Source organism: Chlorocebus sabaeus, chromosome 19 (genome assembly GCF_047675955.1).
Source record: "Chlorocebus sabaeus isolate Y175 chromosome 19, mChlSab1.0.hap1, whole genome shotgun sequence".
Lineage (NCBI taxonomy): Eukaryota > Metazoa > Chordata > Mammalia > Primates > Cercopithecidae > Chlorocebus > Chlorocebus sabaeus.
Window position 1 is genome coordinate 3,506,252 of NC_132922.1, and position 8,655 is coordinate 3,514,906.

Here is an 8,655-nt window from a genome sequence, read left to right on the forward strand (position 1 = left end):
CCTGCCTTGTGGCTCCTTACGGAGGAGGGTGTTGACGTGACCTGTGAAGCCGTGAAGCTGTGAAGCCGTGAGGCTGGGTCTGCACAGAGCATCCACGGAGCAGAGCCCCATCTCCAGGCTTCGAGCCGGTGAAGCCGCTGCTTATTAGCGGGAAGGGGTATTGAAGACCCCGTGTGACTCGGCCCGAGTGGGCTCCTGTGTGCTTGTGAGTGGGATGGGTACCCCTCCAGCCGCTATCGACAGGAACGGTGCTGCTGCCCAGCGAGGCCTCCCCATGGGCCCCCCACCCGAGCCCTGCCACTCAGCACACATTAGAGAGAGGATGTGATGCCAAAAAGACCCGAAAGCATGACCAAACTGCAGGCGTGTAGCCACAGAGCACCACCACGGGCTCTCCTCTGGCCTCGGTGAAAACGAACGCAGAGCCCGGTCTTCCAGGCGCTCAGGCAGTGGGCACCCTCTGTGTGGGCAGCTGCTGCACAGGCACTGGCCCTGAACTCGCTTTGGACCCTGCTTCTCCCCAGCTGGGGGCTCTGGACAAGTCACAGCCCCTCACTGAGGGAGGCAGTCCCTCAGTGGCCTTTGCCCACCTTTCCTGCCTTCGATCTTTCAGCTCAGGCTTCTCGGGAATTCCTGTGTGGGCAGGTGCAGGGTCCATGGGGCCCTCACTCCCGGGGATCTGCTGGGGGGTGCCGGCAATCACCAGAAACTAACTCTGACTGCTGCAAACAAAGGAGGAGCTTACTAAAGGACATTTGGTTCGCAGGACAGAAGTGAGGCCGAGGAGGTGGGTCCGGGGCTGAGGAGGCTCTCAAGGAGGTGGGGTCAGCAGCAAGAGCCATTCAACCACTCACTCAGGACCACTGCTGAAATTAACCACGCTGGTTTCAGCCAAGACTCACTGCGTCCCTACCCTGGACCAAGCATCACCCCAGGCCTTGCGGATTGTGCAGGAAATAAATGAAAAGACAAAGCCCACCCATTTCTTCCACGCTTGCCCCCGACCACTCAAGATGCAAAGTTCTAGAGCAGAAGACCTGATGGATGGGCTCAGCTCTGGGCACTGCCCACCCCGGGCTCTTGCTGGGCAGTGAGAGGATGTGGCACAGTCTCCAGCCACCCTGTGGCATCTGGACAGGGAGAACCACGGAAAGGGAGGCAGTGGCCCAGAGAGGCTGCAGGCAGGTCACTCCTGGAGAGGGGAATGGTGAGCTGGGGGGCGGGGAGGCTGAGGCCATGGGGCAGGGCCCGTGTTTCTTGTGGCTGGATGGAGGGCACTGGGGCCAAGAAAGACATGGGCATGGGAACAGGAGGGTGCTCAGGAAGACCAAGGATGCCAGCCCAGGGATGAACTTGACCCCTAGGGCAACAGGGAGCCTGGATTTTAGGAGACACAAGGAGTGTTTGGGGTTCGGTGTTGAGGAAGGAATCCAGGGGAGGCAGGAAAACGGGTCAAGTTCAGAAGCAAGGGGCGTTTCTTGTCCATACACAGGACAGGATGGGCCCAAAGGGACTCGCTGGGTGCCCCACATGGTGTCTTCTGATTCTGTAGCAACAATAACCTCATGAGGTCAGTCATAACGCGGGCTCGGCTCCAGGCCAGGGTCTCGACCCTGCGTGCGGTAACTCATCACCCTCCCAGCCAGTCCATGAGTAATGCATAGCAAATGACCACCAGTTTATCGGCTCCCAGTTCTGTAGGTCAGAAGTCCAGCAGGGTGTGGCCGGGTTCCCTGCCAGGGGGTCTCCCAAGACCAAAATCCAAGTGCCAGCCCAGCAGAGTCCCGTCTGGATGCTCTGGAAAGAAATGTGCTTCTGAGCCCACTCAGGTCCTTAGAGTTGTTGGACTGAGGTGTCTGTTCCCAGGCAGCTGTCAGCTGGGGCCACTGTGCCCCTGGAGGCAGTCACATTCCTCACCACGTGGCCTTTTCCAGCTTCACACTCTCAATGGTGCATTGAATCTCATGCTTCCAATCCCTCAGACTTCCTCTTCCTCCTTCCACGAGGGCACATCCTCTGCTTTTTAAAGGCATCACCTGATTAAACCAGGCCCACCCAGGTCATCTCTCGACCATGAGGTCGACTGCACAGAAGCAGAACATATGCCCGGGAATGACATCTCATCTTCATCAACTCCAGGGATTAGCACAGAACATCCTCAGGGAGCTGGACTAGGTTGACCAGTTCCCTCAAAATGCATGTCCTTTCCAGAACTTCAGAATGTGATCTTATCTGGAAACAGGTCATTGCCGATATAATGAATTAAAATGAGGTCACATTGGAGTAGGTGGGTCCTTCATTCAGTGTGACTGATGTCCTTACAAAAAGAGACACACAGAGACACAGGCAGAAGGCCATGTGACGACGGAGGCCAAGGTTATAGCGATGCATCTACAAGCCCAGGAGCGCCATGCACTGCCCACAACCCCAGAGACGAAGGGACAGGGAACAGCTTCTGCCCTAGAGCCTGCGGAGGGGGCGTGGCCCTGACAACACCTTGATTTCCGACTTCTGGTGTCCGAAACTATAAGAGGATAAATTTCGGTTGTCTGGGGTATTTTGCAACAGCAGCCAAAAGAAGATAATACAAGGTCCACGTTTAGAACTTCTGCCTGTCACGCATAGGAACTCATATCCTGTCCATTTTGCAGATCAGAAAGCTGAGGCTCAGAGCAGTGAAGAGCTTACCCAAGGTGAGAGGTGAGCAGCTAGCAGGCAGGACTGGGTCTGGCACCCACGCCCTGAACCCCTGCTCCTTCTATGCCCCACGGAGGGGAGGGGTTTGCCTGGTCCCGCTCAGGGACAGAGTGGAGAGGGTCCAACTCCCAAAGCTTGTGCTCAGACAGGACTCCTCGGAGCCCCCTCAAGACCAGGATGACAAGCTGGGCAGCAGAACCATCTACCATTGCAGGCAGAGCAACGGCCAGTTAGAGATGGAACTGGTAAATAACACAATTTCTCATCCACACCACAACACTGAGAGAAAGAGGGAGCGACGGTGAATTATGCCAGGGTGACTGGCATCATGGGACTGTCCCAGGCAACCAGGACACAGAGTCCTCTCCATCCGAGGCACCAGGTGGCCGAGAGCTGAGCGCACAGCCTGCCCCCGGAGTCTCCTTCCCGTGAGGCCCCACGGCCTCCCACCTGAAGTTCCAGGCCTCACTTCTCCACAGGACTCCATCACTGGCTCCCAAACACGGTCCTTTGAGCCTCCTGCTCTAATTGCAGGCAGAGATTACTCCCACAGTTTCAGGGCCAACAGCTGGGCTAAGTGGCCATCCCCAAAACCCATTTCCTGCCTGGCTGGGTACGGAATGTTCTTTCCCTCTAAGTAAAATAAACAGGTCTGAACTCATTGGACTTTTCTATTTGCCGTCCACTAAAGCCTTCTAGCTCCTGGGTTTTTATACAACTAAGATTTATGGTATCTATTCTCACCAGTGCAGAGTCCCCAGATAATGTTAATAGATGGCTAGTGTTGCCAATAAATCCCTCCAGTGGCGGAGAGAAATATCTATTTCAGATGAGTCCTCCAGAGCTAATCCACATTCCGAGTGGCGGAGGGCACTTAGGCTGAAACAGCTCTACTCAACAGGCAAGGGCACTTCTGCAGGGCCTAGGCCTCTGCAGCCCACCTCTGCATCCTGGCACCCACAGAGATGCCAGGGCCAGAGGTTGTGGGGCTGGGAGCATCCATCCACCTTTGCAAAATGCTTCTGAGATGGGTTGACCAGAAGGCCACTCCTGGTCTCACAGAATGAAGCCCAGAGGAAGTATTCAGTACTCATGGGTTGGGGAATTGATCAGTCCCAAAACAGCACCCTCCCCCTAAGGTGGCCTCCTGTCCCTACTAAGGTTCCCACCAGCCTCGAGTTCACCCAGGTGAGCAATCTCAGAACAGAGCTGGCCATACCCTCCCTGATGCCCGAATCCAGGCGTCAGGTCTCTCTGCTTCCAGCCCCTCTCTCCCGGCCTTGCTCCTCTTCTGCGGCTGAGGAGGGGATCCCATACTGGGTCCTCATCCCATGGCCAAATCACCCATCTTGAAAACAAAGCTTCCTGTGCAGAATCATGCGAGCACTCTGCATTTTCCCTCCAAAGCAAGAGTGTTGATCAGCCCAAGGTACTTGAGGGAACCCCCCACTGCATACAAGGCCCTCCACTGTGAGGGCACAAGCCACCTTCCCTAGGCCCTGCCAGGCCTTGGACATGCCCAGGACCCCCCAGCTCAGGCCCTGGCTCCCTGGCTCCCCCAGCCCTCTGCAGGAGATCTTCTCTGTAGCGCTGTCCCCTGCTGAAGTCACCCCGGGTTCCTGAGACCCAGCACGGACGCCATCTTCTCCTGGAAGATTTCCCAGAGATCCACTTATTTAAAGGCAAACCCTGCACCGTGCACTGCCCCCAAGTGTGGAAGACAGCAATGGACAAAACCATGACACACGTGCAGAAAGCTAGAAAGGAGTATTTCGAATGCTCTGAACACAAGGAAATGTTAAATGATGGAAGTGCTAATCAACCTGATTTGATCACTACACATTGTATGTATGGAAACATCACCCTGTACCCCATAGATATGTACAATTATTATGTATCCCTTTTAAAAATACCCTGTTCCTCCTCCTGGGGAATCGTGCAGCTTGGCCAGTGTCGTTCCCATCCCACGGGGCTGTGTGGATCCCGGCCAGGCTTTCAGAACCCAGGTTGTGTCTGGGTATGCAGAGGCCTCTGTGCTGGGCACCTCTGCCTGCTGGGCAGTGTCCCAAGCAAGGACAGCCTTGTTCCAGGGCCACAGGTGAGTCCTGGTGAGGGCAGAGCAGCAGCCAGCCTTCATCTTTCATTTGAGGATAAAATAGGGAGTGTCAAAATTATATGCCAGTATTACCGCAAGGACAGAGAAATGGAAACCTATGGGGTCCCCGTAAAAGCTCATCTGTGCTGGGGGTGTCTCTGGGGGCAGCTCTGGGGGCCCGGATACCCACACCTATTCTCATGCAATTCTCACAGCATCCCCAGAAGATGAATCCAGTGTGGACCAGGCTTTACAGGAACAGACAGGGGGGCTGAGGAGAGAGTGGGTCTCCCCCGCCAGGTAGCCTGGCTGGGCTCAGGGCTGGAATTAGCACGTTGCCTGGCTCTACCTGGCTGCAGCTGTGCTGGGTGAGTTGAAGGGATCCCCCGGGATTGGGGCAGGTTAGCCCGAGGCTGGCATGGCTGGCAGTAACCATCTCTCGTCACACATCAGAATCAAGATTTGTCATGATGAGGCCTGGATTTGCTTCCTGGCTCCGCCAGTGACCGAATCTGCAACCTTGGGAGAGTTGTTTTTTTTTTTTTTTTTTTTTTGAGACGGAGTCTCCCTCTATCACCCGGGCTGGAGTACAGGGGTGCGATCTCGGCTCACTGCAAGCTCCGCCTCCCGGGTTCACGCCATTCTCCTGCCTCAGCCTCCCGAGTAGCTGGGACTACAGGCGCCCGCCACCACGCCCAGCTAATTTTTTATATTTTTAGTAGAGATGGGGTTTCACCGTGTTAGCCAGGATGGTCTTGATCTCCTGACCTCGTGATCCGCCCGCCTCAGCCTCCCAAAGTGCTGGGATTACAGGCATGAGCCACCACACCCGGCTGGGAGAGCTATTAATTCCCCTGGACCTGAGCTTTCCCATCTGAAATTGGGGGGATAATAATACCCTCCTCGTGGTTTTCATGAGAAGCCAGTTGTGAAGGCAACTGCTGTGCTTCTCAAGACCTTTGTCTTGGCACGAACACCCACAATACGGAACCATCGCCAGTAAAATATTCTGCACTTTATGAACTTACCTGTAAGGGGGACATCTTACTTCCATAATTGGGAAATAACGTCTTTTAGAAAATAGCTTTCTGGTCAAGTCTGGAGATGAAGACAGGGACAGATTTGCTGTTGTTAATTGTGGGAATTAATGGAGCAAAGCAGCAGCTTTTCCTTCCCTGAGTGCTGCGTATTAAAAATTTCTCTCGTGCATCATTTCAACATACAATTGACATACTTGTTTAGCTCCAGCTGTTGCACTTGTTGAGGATTTTGTTGCTCACCTTCCAGATGTGCTCACGCATGCGGGGGGCCCAGATGGGTCTGACCAGAGGTCGCCAGGTCAGACAACGTCCAGGCTCTTCCTCGTCCCTGCACGGTGTGGCTCCCACATGGGGACATGAACCCAGAAACAGCAGGTTCCTGTTTGGGTGACCTCCGGATTCCAGCAGGGTGCCCTGCAGCCTGCGGGCACTGGGGCTGCTTTCTCACGCGCTTCCTGCTGTTCCCAACACAGGGAATTCAGAACATGGAGCAGAGGATGGGCCTCTCCCCCTACCTCCCCCACTTCAGCAACAAGCCCAGCCTCTGCCAATCCTGAGCCCACCAGACCAGCCCACAGCCCAGAGGATATCATCAGCCACCTGCAGGCATGGTCAGAGCTGATCTCTTGGCCATAGACCCCATCTCCTGCTTGCCAGGGAACAAGGCTGGACCCCATGCCAGATGGCCAGTCAGCCCAGTCAGCTGCCCTCCCCAGCACACTGAGCCCCTCTCAGGCCTCTGAGGATGGATGGATGGATGGATGGATGACAGGTGGGTAGATGGATGGATGGATGACAGGTGGGTGGGTGGAGGGATGGATGGATGGATGGATGGATGACAGGTGGGTGGGTGGAGGGATGGATGGATGGATGGATGGATGACAGGTGGGTGGGTAGATGGATGGATGGATGGATGGATGGATGGATGACAGGTGGGTGGATGGATGGATGGATGGATGGATGACAGGTGGGTGGGTGGAGGGATGGATGGATGGATGGGAAGGTGAATGGATAAGAGGGATCAGTGAATGACTGGGTAGGTGGTGAAGGAGTTTGCCCTTGGATGGACTCAGCCAAGATGCCAATTGTTGAACTGAGACCCTGGTTACATAGATCAAGTAAGGATCTCCTGGAGCAGGAGTCTTTACAAAGAGTGGTGCTATGATGTCAACAAGGAAATATGGTTCCTCGAGAGAAACCCTCCATGTCTTGTATGCCAACTCTGACAAAACACGTATGCATATGTGGGCATGCATGCACACACAGATATACAGAGACAGAGAAGAGAAGGAGAGAACATCATTATTACTCCAAAGGAAGTCTTGAAGAACATCAAACCCAAGATCATCACATTCTAGTTAGAAAACTCAAGGCCCAGAGAGGAGAAGGAAGTTGTCCAAGGTCACCCAGCTGGTTGGAAACCAACCCAGGTTGCAAACTTCCCAGCCAGCTCTCCTGCCGTCTCACCACACCACTTCCCTAGGAGCTTCTGAAATTGCATGAGATGCAGCCTGCTCCATGGGCAGGTGGAGGCTGCTCGTCAGCACACAAGGATCACAGCTGTGCCTTCCAAAAGAGGAGGCATTAAATACTGCTACACAAAATGCAATAAACAGAATGGGGGCCAGGCACAGTGGCTCACACCTGTAATCCCAGCACTTTGGGAGGCCAAAGTGAGATGGGTGGATCACCTCAGGTCAGGAACTTGAAACCAGCCTGGTCAACATGGTGAAACCCTGTCTCTACTAAAAGTACAAAACTTAGCCAGGCATGATGGTGGGTCCCTGTAATCCCAGCTACTTAGGAGGCTGAGGCAGGAGAATTGCTTTAACCTGGGAGGCAGAGATTGCAGTGAGCCAAGATCGTGCCACTGTACTCCAGCCTGGGTGACAGAGCGAGACTCCATCTGAAAGAAAGAAAGGAAGAAAAGGAAGAAAAGGAAGAAAGGAAAGGAAGGAAAGGAAAGGAAAGGAAGGAAAGGAAGGAAAGGAAGGAAAGGAAGGAAAGGAAGGAAGGAAGGAAGGAAGGAAGGAAGGAAGGAAGGAAGGAAGGAAGAAAGAAAGAGAAAGAAAGAAAGAAAGAAAGAAAGAAAGAAAGAAAGAAAGAAAGAAAGAAAGAAAGAAAGAAAGAAAGAAAGAAAGAAGAGAGAGAGAGAGAGAGAGAGAGAGAGAGAGAGAGAGGGAGGGAGGGAGGGAGGGAGGGAGGGAGGGAGAAAGAAAAGAAAAGAAAAGAAAAGAAAAGAGAAAAGAAAAGAAAAACAGAATGGGGGAGGTTGAGTGGAGCTCAACGTCTGGCTCTCAGTAGAACACATGAAAGCACGTCCATGTGACCACCCAGCTGAGAGCCGTCGTCATTTGAATTTGAGACCCCAGGGGCTTCCGTGGACCCCACCCTTTGCAGCTCTCAGCTTGTGGTGAGGGTACAATGGAGACAGGGGTCCAAGCCAACAGCACCCACTAGCCACTTCTGGTGAGGCTTTGTTGAGGTCATGAGCACGCAGTAGAGCCTGCACATACTCTGAGCACTTTGAATGGAGACCCGCCCCACCCTGCTTTGGATGTGAGGGGATGAACCATCCAGGATCAGGGTTGAGTCCCAGCACCCCTGCTGACCAACCATGCGTCCTTCACCAGATCACCTCACCTGCCTGAGCCTACGGCCTTCACTGTTGACCTCAGGACCATGGTGAGCAGGCAGAGGTCCCAGGGAGGCAGAGGTTGTAGCCGCACCAAGGGAGACCTAGCCCCACCTTCCTGAGCTGCCCACCAGGAGTTTCCTGTGGCTCCCTGAGTCTGCAGACCTTGGCCCCTGCTAGAATCTTTC